Source organism: Odontesthes bonariensis, chromosome 11 (assembly GCF_027942865.1).
Source record: "Odontesthes bonariensis isolate fOdoBon6 chromosome 11, fOdoBon6.hap1, whole genome shotgun sequence".
NCBI lineage: Eukaryota > Metazoa > Chordata > Actinopteri > Atheriniformes > Atherinopsidae > Odontesthes > Odontesthes bonariensis.
Genome location: NC_134516.1, coordinates 36546924 through 36561277, shown reverse-complemented (window position 1 = coordinate 36561277; position 14354 = coordinate 36546924). Strand labels below are relative to the sequence as shown.

The 14354-nt window shown below is 39.2% G+C and overlaps 1 protein-coding gene across 1 annotated transcript in view; it reads right to left on the bottom strand.

The window, feature by feature from the left end:
* The window catches only part of nlgn4xa (neuroligin 4 X-linked a), a 146361-nt gene extending 134292 nt beyond the window's left edge, over positions 1–12069 (bottom strand). Inside the window, exon 1 of the mRNA XM_075478105.1 lies at positions 11779–12069. The gene's annotated coding sequence lies outside the window, so the exon portion shown is untranslated. The remainder of the gene's footprint in view (positions 1–11778) is intronic.
* Positions 12070–14354: the final 2285 nt, after the last annotated feature.

Below are 14354 nucleotides of genomic sequence, written 5' to 3'. Positions count from 1 at the left end.
ACAATTTCCAAAAAGCTCAAATCATTATTGTCCCCTGTGCAATTTGAGTAAAGTTATGTTAGATTCTGTTGTGTTATCTTTGTGTTTACAAATTGGATGTAACATGATACGCTTCACTGATTAATAAAAGATCCGTTTAACATGTTTATGTTAATGAAACATGAGGAAATCAGTGGGATGGGTTGGTGTCCAGGATGCTACCTGCCTCTGGCTCTATGACAGCTGGGATGGGGTCCAGACCTCTGCAACAATGGGGATAAAGTTCTGTGATGGCTCTACATGTGCTGGAAGTTACAGGGTCCAGCTGTTTTCAGTGAGCTATTCAGAAGATAGACGCACTCATTAATAAACCATGGGAGAATATTCAATTGTAGATTAAAACTTTGTTGGTTTTGATCCTTTCAAGGCACACTGTCTTCATGTAGCCAGCTTTAAACTACCCTCCAAACACCAAATGATTTTCAGCAGTAAGTTCTGAAAACGCGTCTCTTAATTAAGTGTTGATGTGATCGTAGGTTACCGGAAAAGCCAACAACAGAGCATAACGACTCCTAATATTTACCCTGATCCTTTCTGCACGGCGCACATTAAACATACATTAACAAGGCAGACTGGTGTCCTAAATGCTTTGGGCAAATTAACACCACAAGGATTGTTTGACCACAAATATTAAGTGCCCATTGATTCATTAAGTGGCTGCACTTGTTTAACATATTAAGCAATTATGCTGGAACACTTTGTACCCATGAAAATATCTTTAATTGATTATAAATATACAACAACATATGGATATTGTGCAGGTATGCTTCCATTAGAGCATCATATATATGCTATATATATATATATCACTGTGAAATGGAGAGTGGTGCTGCATCGCACGGCAGCACAGGAGGCATCAGACAGGAAAATTAAATGAAATTGTTGCTCATTGTTAACTGAGCTTAGTTGCTTGTAAATGTTTCAGTGATAAATCGACACGGTTATTACAGAATTTGCAATAACTTGATGTTTTAGGATAAACAGCCCTTTTTGTGGATTGAGCTCTGTGGCTCTCCTTGGCAGAAGCATGCAGGACACTGTGAACAATGTACTCATGCTTAATGATTATATGTGATAAGTCTGATGAATACCAACCAAGGCACTCTCTGTCATTTGCATTTCTATCTTTATGAAATGAGTCTGTCAAAGACACACTGTCCTCCTAACTATAGACTGTGGCCTGCATTTCAAACCACTGTGGACGATAATTAACCACATATTAACCACTATTAACCACATATTAAATATAATAACCAATATTAACCACATATTAAACATAAAAACCAATATTAACCTATATTAACCACATACTAAATATATTAACCAATATTAACCACATATTAAATATAATAACCAATATTAACCACATATTAAATATAATAACCAATATTAACCTATATTAATCACATATTAAATATATTAACCAATATTAACCTATATTAACCACATACTAAATATATTAACCACATATTAAATATAATAACCAATATTAACCACATATTAAATATAATATCCAATATTAACCACATATTAAATATAATAACCAATATTAACCACATATTAAATATATTAACCAATATTAACCTATATTAACCACATACTAAATATATTAACCACATATTAAATATAATAACCAATATTAACCACATATTAAATATAATATCCAATATTAACCACATATTAAATATATTAACCAATATTAACCACATATTAAATATAATAACCAATATTAACCACATATTAAATATAATATCCAATATTAACCAATATTAACCATATATTAAATATATTAACCAATATTAACCATATATTAAATATAATATCCAATATTAACCAATATTAACCATATATTAAATATATTAACCAATATTAACCATATATTAAATATAATATCCAATATTAACCACATATTAACCACATATTAAATATATTAACCAATATTAACCACATATTAAATATAATAACCAATATTAACCAATATTAACCACATATTAAATATAATATCCAATATTAACCAATATTAACCACATATTAAATATAATAACCTATATTAACCATATACTGAATATATTAACCAATATTAACCACATATTAAATATAATAACCAATATTAACCACATATTAAATATATTAACCAATATTAACCACATATTAAATATAATAACCAATATTAACCACATATTAAATATAATATCCAATATTAACCAATATTAACCACATATTAAATATAATAACCAATATTAACCTATATTAACCACATACTAAATATATTAACCAATATTAACCACATATTAAATATAATAGCCAATATTAACCACATATTAAATATAATAACCAATATTAATCAATATTAACCACATATTAAATATAATAACCAATATTAACCACATATTAAATATAATAACCAATATTAACCAATATTAACCACATATTAAATATAATAACCAATATTAACCACATATTAAATATAATATCCAATATTAACCACATATTAAATATATTAACCAATATTAACCACATATTAAATATAATAACCAATATTAACCACATATTAAATATAATAACCAATATTAACCACATATTATCCAATATTAACCACATATTAAATATAATAACCAATATTAACCACATATTATCCAATATTAACCACATATTAAATATAATATCCAATATTAACCACATATTAAATATATTAACCAATATTAACCACATATTAAATATAATAACCAATATTAACCACATATTAAATATAATAACCAATATTAACCACATATTATCCAATATTAACCACATATTAAATATAATAACCAATATTAACCACATATTATCCAATATTAACCACATATTAAATATAATAACCAATATTAACCACATATTATCCAATATTAACCACATATTAAATATAATAACCAATATTAACCACATATTAACCAATATTAAACATATATGATGCTACTACTGTGTCACGTCATAGTGTGTAATAACAGGGTTGGTTCATTGCGCAAAGTGTTGCAGTTTCTCAATAATGGCTCAAATACCTGAACACTCTGGGCTACAACATCATTATATGTCTACATCTGCTTCATAACATGCCTACATTGCTGATAAACTGTAACATGCTTATGTTCTGCATTGTGGGAAACTGTCAAAAATGATATATTGCACAACTATGGCACACATGAAAAGCAGGCCATTCAACCTAACTTTTAATTTTTCAAAATTTGTACATATATTTAAGTACATATTTACAGGTTTGCATCACATTACCTGAATGCCTCGTAGCACAAAACAACAGAAAAGTCCCATCTCAAAGTTTCTGAGCCTTAATATAATATCAAATATTAAATTTTTTTCTTGTGAGATGGGCCGACCTCTTGTGTGTTTTCTTATTCCACATGAAAAGCATTCGGATCATCATTTGGTTCGTGACAAAGAAACTTGCTGTAAGACTTTTTCAAGGCAAATGGAAAACTTTTCAGGTTTCCAGAAGATTGAATAAGATGTGTTTTACTGCTAAACCGTCATAGACAGTAGGACTGCACAATATATTGAAAATTCACGTGTATCATCATGATTTCAGCATGCACAAAATCCATCCATCCAGCCTTTTTTCTATACCTGCTTAATGGTAAATGGTAAATGGACTGTACTTGTATAGCGCTTTTCTAGTCTAGCTGACCACTCAAAGCGCTTCTAACTACATGCCACATTCACCCATTCACACACACTCATACAGCACGTCTATGTCTATACACACACTACGTGCTTTCTAATCATTCACACACACATTCATACACCGATGGATTTATCGGTAGGCAACGTGGGGTTCAGTGTCTTGCCCAAGGACGCTTCGACATGTAGCCCGAGGAAGCCGGAGTCGAACCACCGACCTTCCGATTGGTGGGCGACTGCTCTTCCCCTGAGCTACAGCCGCCCCCCTTGAGTCAAAATAGGGTCGCATTGGGAAGGAATCCTAAAGCTGTGTACGTTTTCATCATTTCTTTCATCTAAGCGGTAAAAAACAAGGTAATATTCTTGAGTTAACTGGTAAGTACTGTGCTTATTGACGTTACTCATTTTGTTTTATTATTATATTATTACATTTAACCCTAGGAAGAGATTTTATACATTGGAATGTCTCTTCTATTACCTGTGAAAATACAGCTCCTAGGTGATTGTGCGTATTACGATGGCGCCAATGTTGTGAGAGCCATCGAACTCAACAACTGGGTCAGACTTGCCTGTTTTGGCCATCGTCTGCATTTGGCCATTGCTAAGAGTTTAAAGGGATAGTTTGCCTCTTTTGACATGAAGCTGTATGACATCCCATATTAGCAATATCATTTATGACCATTTTCTTACCCCCACTCCTCCAATAAAAAGGATGCGGAGACAGCGCTATAAGCTGATGGGTAGAAAGTTAGCTGGAGCCAGCTCGAGTCACGAGGGGCCGCTAACAACCAATTTCACAAAAGGAAGAGAATAAATATCAAAGATATGAAAAACCACGGGACAAGCTGGATTAAATACCACATAGTTTGACTCCATAACAAAGCAGACCTTTATCCGCTCTGACTTCTATTCTTTCCACAGCAGAGCAAAGCAAAAAAGACCAACAACAGCTCCGACACAATCAAGAGCAGCTCACAGCTTATCAGGAGGCAGGGAGATGCTAGAACATCCAGCAGAGAATGTACAAAGACCTATAATCTATAATCATGTGTGTAGCTGCTTCCTTTTGTACCGTCTGTGGACGCAGTCTGGTAAACAAAAGGGCTACAAACAGTCCCGGGCGTCAAGAGGGGGGACTGTCCCGCCTATTAAAAATAGTTTTTAGTCTATGATGTGTTAAAAACAACAGAAAACTCCACTGACTTGTTCAAACCAAAATGAACAGCCTGGGTATAGTTGTGCAATTCCAAATTCCGAGTTTCCAGTTGTCTTTGAACATCAAGCGTTCATCGAATCATAGCGTGATACGTTATGCCGTCAGACGTCGACGCATCGTCCCGCCACAAACAACAAAGAAAGAAGCACAAGAAAGCAGCTATATTTTAATTAGGGCTGGGCAACGATTAAAATGTTGAATCTAATTAATCACATGATTTCCCTGATTAATCACGATTAATCGCATTTGTACACAAAATCCCAAAATGAATTTAAAAGTAGTGTATAGCCTTTTGCATTTAGTTTTATTTGAAATGTGCTGCCATATGAATGAAAGTGCCATAACATTTGTTGTGCAAACACACTTTTAACATCAGCACCTTTCTGTAGTTTTTATGTAGAAGCCTCGCTCCACTGTCTGTTTCCTTGAATGACTTGCTGCTATCAGTTGTGTGTTTTGCCTTTAAGTGATATTTTAGACTGGAACTACTACGCTGAGAAGACAATTCAACTTGGCAGTGTTTACAGATGACTTTGGTTCTGTCGACTCCGTCGTCTGGAAGAACTTTAAAATGAAAATGGCAGAGTAAAAGTTCCGTGCCCTTCTCCATGTTTGGTGGATCCGCCGATTACTTTCTTTTCCGGTTCTGCAGCAGACAGCAACAGACTTTTACAATAATACGGCCCTGTGCTGCGTGTCGTTCCCCCTCTCTCTGCCCCCTGTCTCTCTAAACTTTCCTATCCATTAAAAGTACAAAAGCCCCCTAAAATGTTTTTTTTTTTTTTTTAATCTAAAAAAAACTGCGTTAATGCACGATAAAATATTTATTGGTGTTAAATAATTAATGCATTAACGCAATAATAACGAGTTAACTTGCCCAGCCCTAATTTTAATTCAGGAGGATGGACATTCGCAAATGGCTGAAAATGCCAGAAATTACCCCATCGGCGCCGTCCCCGCCGCCTGGCAGCAGCAGCCGGAGCCCCAGAGAAGCTGAGGAGCACCTGCCCCTGGCGCCCACAGCCCCTGAGCCGGGTTCAGCGGGAGCGGAGAGCCCGCCGTGGCGCTCACAGCGACGGCAGCAGTTTGTATTACCAGAGGACCTCGGCGTTGACAAGCCAGCTCAGGTTCATCTCAGGCAGTTTCCAAAGAAACAACGACAGCGTAATAATGACTGTAAACGTTCATTTTCGGCTAATTGGTACAACGAGAGAGACTGGCTTGAATATTTGCAGCAAGCAGATGGAGCCTTTTTGTTTTCCCTGCAGGAAATTTGGAAGGAGTGACTCCGTTTTCACAAGAACTGGGTATGCTAACTGGAAGCACGCTAATGATAAGGCAAAGGGATTTAGGAGGCACAGTAACGGAAAAGAGCATCTAGCATGCATAGCTAGCTGGAAAGAGAAGGAAATACGATGCTATGCTATGTTTTCTTATTCTATGCAGCATCATGTCACATGTCACCGCCCCTCCTTGGTTTTCAGCCCCCCCCCCGACTTTATACAAAAAGTCATAAGATGACAACAAAGTTTGACGGTCACCCTCTCCTCGTGTTGCGTCATGTCTTCCTCTCTCCTTTCTCAACTGGTGAGGCAGCATTTCCTGAATCTGAATCAGCATTTGATTCCGATTCATTCAAGTCCAATTCGGTTTATTTACACGGTGTCCTTTCAAAGAGAGAATAAACCACACAAGTAAATCACATTCCAAGCTCAGCACATCTTTCAAATCTTTGACCATTAAAACTTGGAAGCAGTGGTTCAAAATGTTCATTTCAGAGTGAGTATGCTGACTCACGATAACCTTTATCTCATTCTCAGTTTTCTGTAGCTGCTTTTCTGGCTCTGACTCAGGAAACAGATTGTTTTTCTTCCCTTAAACAATGAAACCCAATGCTCCAACTGTCTGAATCCCTGAGAGGATTGGATGTGGGACAAGTTAATAATACTTCCATTTCTACCTAATATAGTTTTATCACACCCACAGTGGTTTTGACTCAGCAAGCAAGCCCTTGATGTGTAGTTCCCAACTGTTTTTATTACTGGGAAAGTTGGGAAACTTCCAATAAATGCACACTAAGACGAGTTTTATCGATTCTTCTGCAGTTGGACAACAACACAGAAGAGAAACAGTTGAGTGCTGTCCAGTGGGAAGCCTCAGGGGAGCCCATAAAGACGGAGAAACGTTACGTCACACCTAACTCCCATTCTGTGATGTCACAGTACATTAACCTTGTAGCACCCACAGTTGCAGATATGCAACAAGCTTTTTATTTATTTACATTATTTATTTACATGATATTTTTATTTACATTACATTATTTGACTTTTTAAATTTACATACATTATTTACATTCATGTGTAATATTTCTTTACATTACATTTTATGTGCCGACAGTTGTCACAGCAATCATTTTCTTGGCTCAGTGAATTACACTCTGCTCTGCGGTGCTCTGTTCTAGTTGGTTCTGCTCTCGTTTGGTGTGCTCTGCTTTGTCCACCTTTCACAGCGGTAATGGGAGCTCAGCTCTCCAAATTGTATTATTATGATTATTTTTTTGCATTTTTTTATTAGCTTCATATGCACTTTTTTTTATTTACATTACATTATTTGCATTTTATATGTGCTTCACTGTTTCACAACAAAGATCTGTGAAATCTGTTTGATTTGTTGTTGAATGGAAAGTTTATGATGGTTGTGTTCCGCACTTTGTATTAAGAATGTTCAATAAAGGTCTATTATATACAAATTATTGTGGTAGCAGCAGTAACTGGTGAAATTTCACTATACCTTTTTTGCCAAACGATCTGCAGAGAATGACTTGGTTTTGTGAACAAAATTAATCAGGAAAGCCCACAGTTGCAAATATGCAACATTGCCTAAAATTATCAAAAATAGCCCAATTCCAAAAATATTGGTTTATTCCCACCCAAAAAGATGCAAGAAGAGCCAAAAAGATTTTTTTCAATGATTATTCATATGCTTGGGTGCTACAAGGTTAAATAGCACATTGGTCTCACCTCAAAGCGTCAGATACAGCATTGGGGTCATAGACAACGGCCCAGAGTTGGACACGGATCTTACTTCCGAACGAGAGAATGAAATCAGTGACTCACAGATCATTTACCAGGACAAATAATAAGGAAATAGGCTTTTTTCCATCATTTAACTGCATTGCAGACAGTATGAACAAAGAAAAAGGTCTTATTTTGTCCCGCGTCCACTTCTCTGGGCTCGGAGGCGTCTGGGATGGAGCGTCCACTTCTCTGGGCTCGGAGGCATCTGGGATGGAGCGTCCACTTCTCTGGGCTCGGAGGCGTCTGGGATGGAGCGTCCACTTCTCTGGGCTCGGAGGCATCTGGGATGGAGCGTCCACTTCTCTGGGCTCGGAGGCATCTGGGATGGAGCGTCCACTTCTCTGGGCTCGGAGGCGTCTGGGATGGAGCGTCACATGATGGAAACGTGTGCTGTGGTCAGTGTTCCAGATCTTTGTCGGAAGAAATGGAGCAAAGAGCCAAAGGAGCATCCAGCCTGCTGTCAGCAACCAGTCCCTGTCCAGTCAAACATTGTGGGAAAAGCCTGGTATCAAGCTCTCACCAGCTCTGAGCTCAGAAACTTTCAAAACTTTAAAAACCAGAGGCTTTGGATATGATTAGCAACCTTAACTGGATGTAGGATAATACTGAGGCATTGGAAGTCAGCTAACATCTGCTGTTTTAAGGAATGGACAGAGCTGATGACAAAAATGGCCTTATATGAGAGGGTAACCTTCAGTAGTAGAGGGAGAGAAGATCTGTTCAATCAGGTTTAGGGGTATTTTGGAATTACATAGAAGACATGACTAGATAAATGTGATATATGTGATACTCCTGTCCCGATTTGATTTGCTCAGAGATCAAGGTTTGATATATGTTGTTTGTTTGCTCCCTAGTTTGGATTCTGAGTTAATGTTCATGTGATATATTCAAAAGGGACAGAAAACTGGTGTACAAAAAAAAAGAAATAAACTTGACTTGAATAACTGACAAAAAAAAAAAAAAAAAAAAACTTTAAAATCAGAACACAGCAGGAATGAAGCTGCTCGTGTGGCAGGTTAGCAGGTAGGAGTGCTACTGCATGTGCCAGGGAAGAGACGTCTTCTCTTTAGCATCAGGCGAATGCCAATAAGATACTTTGTGCCCACTAATGGGACAACCAGCCGAGCTGACCTGTGGCCCAGCTTCCAGTTCCTCAGACCAGGGAGCAGAACAACAAGCTAACCGCTGAAGCTAACACGTCCCAAGCAAAGCTTCTGTGCATGGAAGCAGAAACACCACCAGCCCAGTCCAAGGAAGGCTGGCTCCCAGATGCTCCAGATGTTTAACGCACACAGCCCTGAAGTGGCCGCTCACGGCATCCACATGATGACGATAAAAAAGCCCTTTCCAGTTATCCGTTAGCTCGGATGTGTCAGCGGACCTTACATAAGTTGTTGATGTGTGTGAATGTAGTTAGCTGAGCATCCACAGGTCATCCCTGAGCTGTGGGGGGGTTGTGCTGGTGAAAGGAGGCCCGCGGGGACAGTGTTCAGCATTATGGAAGCAGAGCACAGTCAGCCAAACCACAAGGGACCACACTGTAACCAACTGCTGTGGATTTACGGGGGATTTACAACAGTATCCGACTGTATTTTACAGTAATTGTAAAATACTGTTGAATATTCATCCCTCACATGTAAATTAACAGTTAAAGCAATACAATGTAACTTCTCAAAAAGCCCACTATGGAGCTCCCCCTACAGGCTTGGAGGTAATGTACGGTTACACTGTCGTAAATACAACACCCTTTCACGTTTCACGTTTGTTGACGAACCGGCGAGGAGTCAGAAGGTGCAAGCTATGTCGACCGAGAAGGTGAGAGTAATCAAATGTACCTGGGAGCGTGAGAGGGGTCTATTTGTTTTTGCGGTAGGTGTGCCAGAAAGCAAGTCGAAGTACTTCCGCTCAGCTCCCGGGCCGCTCCAGCAAAGTTACATAGCGCAGTTTTTCCAACTCAGACCCCCGAAGGGCATAGGAGACAGGCCAATCGTAATATTAAAACTCATTCCAGCCGCACAATTTTCAAGCTGTTATTTTAAGGTAGAAATGTTACATAGTATTGCTTTAAATCAGTCATTTAACAATAGATAGATAGATAGATAGATAGATAGATAGATAGATAGATAGATAGATAGATAGATAGATAGATAGATAGATAGATAGATAGATAGATAGATAGATAGAAAAATAGATAAGTACTTTATTCATCCCAATTTGGGAAATTGTTGTGTTGCAGCAGCATACAATAAAAGATATGTAAACAATTAAAGTGAAAACAAGCAAATAGAATAGAATAAAATAAAATAAAATAAAATAGTGAATCAACATTAGGCATATACAAATCTACAGTATGAAGAGTTTTGTTTTGTTTTTTACCAGTAGATAACTGTAATTTAACAGCATAAAACAGTGTTTGTAATGAATTGCTGTCCAAATCCAAAATACGTTATTATACTGTTAAATAAATTACGGTAGATGCGCTGTAAAATTACTAAAACACAGTTATCCTACGGTCATATACTGTAATCCAAAAAACGGTAATATACTTTTAAAATGAATAACAGTAGCTGCACTGTAAAATAAGCACAACACCTACCATAATTCTACGGTCATATACTGTAATCCAAAAAACGGTAATATGCTGTTAAAATGAATAACAGTAGCTGCACTGTAAAATAACAGTAAAATGGATTATGGGGCAGTGTGTCAATGCCTGTTGGTGTTCATTTAGAGAAGAAGTTTGAGCCTCAGGGTAATCACCAGCCAGGAAGGGAAAAGGTTATTGAAAGAGGGCAGAAATGAGCATGTTCTGCACACCTTTCCCTCTGCCTGCTGAGGACAGGACAGCAGGCTGCACCTTTAAAGCTGTTTTACAGCTTTTACATCTCACCACCTCCTGATTCTGGGCTGGACACGTGCACACATCTCACAGAACATAAACCCAGAAACCTCCTGTTTCCCTGAGTCTGTGTTCATGGGCCTCACAAAAGTTCAAGGCTCTGTACATGCTTTCCCCGTGTGCGTCATCGCGTGTTAAGTCAGCCCCGCGTGCAGATGCAGACCCCCCGGTGCCGGTGATATTAAGCACGAACCCACCCCTGACACATGCCCACCTTTAGTTATCCATTTATTACTTCCCCCACCTCAAAAGCCACATCCAGATATCCACACCACCATCTTGTGGCTGCTTGACTCGAGATGTGCGCAGAGCTGATGGAGGCTGTCAGTCACCATCACACACACGCGCGCGCACACACGCGCTTGAGTTAACGACAAGCCCATATGTGACCGGTCTTTAAGCGTTTTTTGTTTGTTTTTTTTACATCTCAGGTAGAGGGAAACCGTTAAAATGAGCGTTTCTTGCCCGCTGTGACGCATTGTGTGGCTCGTTAACTGGGCTGTTACTTAAACACAAGAGTTTGGTGTCGCGAGTCTGCCTCTCTCTCTGCACGCGGATGAGGCTTTAACAACAACAACAAAAAAATGTGGTGTTTTATTCTAACATGTATGGCTGATCTTATATGTATGGCGCTGGTTTTTATTCGGCCACCAACGTGCCAAAGGAGGGGAAAAGTCAAAGAAAAGTGCGGCGGCGGCAGCGCTTCTGTGGGGGGGCTCCAGATGCTGCTTTCATGTTCAGAATGATGAAGTTAACATCCGCGCGGGCTGGCGCGGCTCCGGACCAGCCGCCAGTTCCCGGAGCGCAGCGCTTCAGCCTCTTAAATCTCTCTAAACACAAACTGTTTCCCGGTAAAGTCACAGAAGCGCACGTACCTCAGCCTGGACCATCCGCCGCCTGCCTCGCGCCGGGTGAACGTGCTCACCATGGAAGAAAAAAAAACCAACACAATAAAGTCGCGTCCAGGCTGCTGCTGCTCTCCCAATCCAAAGTGAGAAGCGCGGTCCGTGCGCGCAGGATTCCGCCGAGCTGTGTCGGTGTGTGCGCGCGCGGTGGAGGGATGGAGGGATGGAGATGCGGCTCTATCAGCACGCGAGATGTTTCAAGTGAGTCATTGCAGAGGCACCGGAACGCTGCTGAGTCTAATTGCTCTCATAGCGCGAGTGTGTTGCGCGCACGAGATTAGTGATAGAGAAACCAGGTCTCTCTCTCCCCCCTCTCTCTCTCCCTGGCTCGCTATTGGACTACACCGACTGAAATTTACTCAGCCCGCAGCCAATAGATTGCCGCATTCTCTCCATCACCTTTAACCAGCTGCTGTGTTGTGGCAGCTCCGGCACGAGGAGCGGGACGTGGAACCCGCGTGCTGCCGGGGCTCCGCTGTGATGCCTCGGTAACACCAAGCACTCATTACGGTGATGGAGGGGGGGTTGCTTTCAGGGCCGTAACCAGGATTTTTCAAATACCGAGGTCAAATATTGCGATAAATCTTATTTGACAAAAAAACCATCCTAATATGGTGACTTTTTAAAATACAGTTTGGAAATGTGAATGAACAGAGGTAAATCACAAGCCCATCAAGGAGGTGAATATGTAGGTGAACAAGTTTATTATAACAATGTGATCACAAAAGTAGAGTATTTGAGTGAGTGAGTGAGTGAGACTCAGTTCTTCCCCTTTCTTCCTCTACTGACTCTCTCTCTTCAACTCCCTCATTCTCATCCTCTCCTGTGTCATCTGTTTTAAAATATCATCATCAGCATCACCATTAATATTATTGTTATTATTAATATTACATTATTATTATTATTACTATTGTCACCATCATCACCATGCATGTGCATGACCCACTAAAAGGTCAAATGAATGAGTTGGGTTATTGGTCTAACCGATGTGCAAAATTTTAGACACCATTTGCAATAAAATCCAAATGGTTCATTAGGAAAAATGCAATCATTTTACCTAAGTAACTGGTTGAATCCACCAACTAAATTAACATCGTAGAATGTGCTAAACAGACCACAAGATGTTGGCTGTATTTTAGATGTATAGTCTCAATTCAATCCATTCACTCAACACAGAGAAGACATAGGTATCATGCTGGGCCTGACAACTAGCTAAATGCTGGTAAAACTTGGCTTCATAATACACCATGAGCAGCACAACTAACCTCAAGATTGTGTCATATGAGAGAGTACACGGGGTATTTCATTCTGTTATTTTGCCCCGTGTGCATCATCAATTGTTTTAAGTAAAATGAAAAATATAAGTTTCTGACCCAGTTTCTATTAGTCTGCTTTATTTACATGTAGGAAGCCATATAGCACTGAACAAAACTGTAGCTAGTGAGGCTGAATGACCACTAGCCACAGTTGGCACAAAACTGTCAAGCCCTGATTAAAAAAAAAAAAAGTTAGCTTAACAGCCCAAGCCGTGTCACGATTCCCAATAATTTCATTACAGGTCGCTACTTTTTTTTTTGGAAAATCGAATTGAGAGAGAGATTTGTGTGCAGTGTGTTTGTGCCGACTGGAAAACGAAATCCTAACCAAGGGGCTTTGTGACTGTTGCTTGAAATGCTGAGGACAATGATCTAGCATCCTCCTATTCCTAGCCGCGCTTTGAACGCATATGAACATTATGAACCGTCACTCATTCTCACTGGCGATTGGCGAAATGAACTCACCTCCTCTCTTTCTTTTCCCCTGCCCAGTTGGCTTTCAAAAGCTGAGTTTAGTTTGTTTAGTAGATTTCTTCATCTTGCTTCCATTTCCTAGCTGACTTTCGCGTCGAAGCTGCGTAATATGATAAACATGTTTCCAATGCCGGGTGGCGTAAAAAAAAAAAAAAAAAGAAGTCGGGTGGCATTTTTCCGCTCAGTTTTAAAATATAACGTGATGATAAAGGGATTATGTGGACTTTATTTTCAGAAAAACAAATGAGAATGCATGCTGATCTTTCCACCAATCAAAGTCAGAACGATTTTCATCTTATATTAATTTGACATTTCTCTGAATAAAAAAAATAAATTTAAAAAATTTAAAAAAAAAACGGGGAAAATACCGAGGTCATGACCTGTGTGTCCTCAATGCTGGTTACGGCACTGGTTGCTTTGCATTGCTTTGCATTGTTCTGCATGGCCCTGGGGTCCAGTGGACACTGGCGGCTGCAAGGGGGACGCTACAGAAGCAACCAGCCCCCCAGACTCATCATCACTCACATGCCACCGGAAATGAGAGAAAAAGGAGCGCGAGGAAAGAGAAGAAATGAAGAAAAAGAATGGAGTTCGTGGTTATCATTTCAAAGTTTCATTTTTTTAAAACAAATTTCTGAGGTCTGACTGGGATCTATGAGACAGGCGTTGGTCAAAATACCTGTTGGGTTAAGCATAGCTCAGCAAACATGCCCACATGGGCCAAATGTGGGATAAGGGTGGGTTTACTGTGGGCCA